This window comes from Cebus imitator, unplaced genomic scaffold, assembly GCF_001604975.1.
Source record: "Cebus imitator isolate Cc_AM_T3 unplaced genomic scaffold, Cebus_imitator-1.0 Scaffold133, whole genome shotgun sequence".
Lineage (NCBI taxonomy): Eukaryota > Metazoa > Chordata > Mammalia > Primates > Cebidae > Cebus > Cebus imitator.
Window position 1 is genome coordinate 2,383,332 of NW_016107448.1, and position 1,248 is coordinate 2,384,579.

The 1,248-nt window shown below is 40.4% G+C and overlaps 1 protein-coding gene across 29 annotated transcripts in view; it reads right to left on the bottom strand.

Annotated features, from left to right (window-relative positions):
* Positions 1–1,248, bottom strand: part of ADGRL3 (adhesion G protein-coupled receptor L3) — a 559,234-nt gene that overhangs the window by 483,849 nt on the left and 74,137 nt on the right. The gene's annotated exons all lie outside the window — the stretch shown is intronic.

The window sequence follows — 1,248 nt, forward strand, 5'->3', positions numbered from 1 at the left end:
TTTTTTAAACAAATTAAGTTTGTAGCAACCCTGGTCAAGCAAGTTGACAGGTGCCATCTTCCAACAGTATGTGCTCATTTCCTGTCTCTGTGTCACATTTTGGTCATTCTTGCAATATTTCAGGTTTTTTCATTTTCATTACTATCACATCTGTATGGTGATCTGTAATCAGTAATCTTTCATGTTTCCATTGTGGTTGTTTTAGGGCGTCAGGAGCCATGCCTAAATGAGACAATGAACTTAATCAATAAATGTGTGTGCTCTGACTGCTCCACCAACTGGCCATTTCCCCATCTCCTCTCTTCCTTTCTTTGGGCCTCCCTATTTCCTGGGACAAAACTATATTGAAATTAGGCCAACTGATAATCTACAATGGCCTCTAGGTGTTCAATTGAAAGGAAGAGTTGCACATTTCTCACTTTTAATTAAAAGCTAGGGATGATTAAGTCTTGTGAGGTGGGCATATTGAAAGCTGACACAGTCCAAAAGTTAGGCCTTCTGTGTCAAGCAGTCAAGTTGTAAATGTAAAGGAAAATTTCTTGAAGGATATTAAAAGTGATATTCCAGTGCACACATGAATGATAAGAAAATAAAACAGGCCAAACACTCTGGCTCGTGCCTGTAATTCTACCACTTTGGAAGGCCAAAAAAGGCAGATGGCTGGTGAGGAGTTCGAGATGAGCCTGAACCTGGGCAAAATCGCATCTCCACAAAAAATGCAAAAATCAGCCAGGTGTTGTGTTGTGCACCTATAGTCCCATCTATTAGGGAGGCTGAGGTGGGAGGATCTCTTGAGTCTAGCAGTTCGAGGCTGCAATGAACTGTAATCATGCCACTGCACTCCAGTCTGGGTAACAAAGCGAGATCCTGTCTCAAAAACTAACAAACAAATCAACAAAACAAAAAACAAAACACCACCCCTGCCCCCACAAACAAAAGCAAAACAATCTTATTGTTGAGAAACAGAAAGTTTCAATTGTCCGGATAAAATAAATAAATAAAAATAGGCATAATATTCCCTTAAGCCAAAGCCTAATCCAGTGCAAAGCTCTTAGTCTCTTCGATTCTAGGCTGTGAGAGGTCCGGAAGCTGCAGAAGAAAAGTTAGAAGCTAACAAATTGGTCCACAAGGTTTTAAAAATGAAGTCCTCTCACGTAGGTGTAGGCAAGGACTTCATGACCAAAACACCAAAAGCATTGACAACAAAAGCCAAAATAGACAAATGGGACCTAATCAAACTCCACAGCT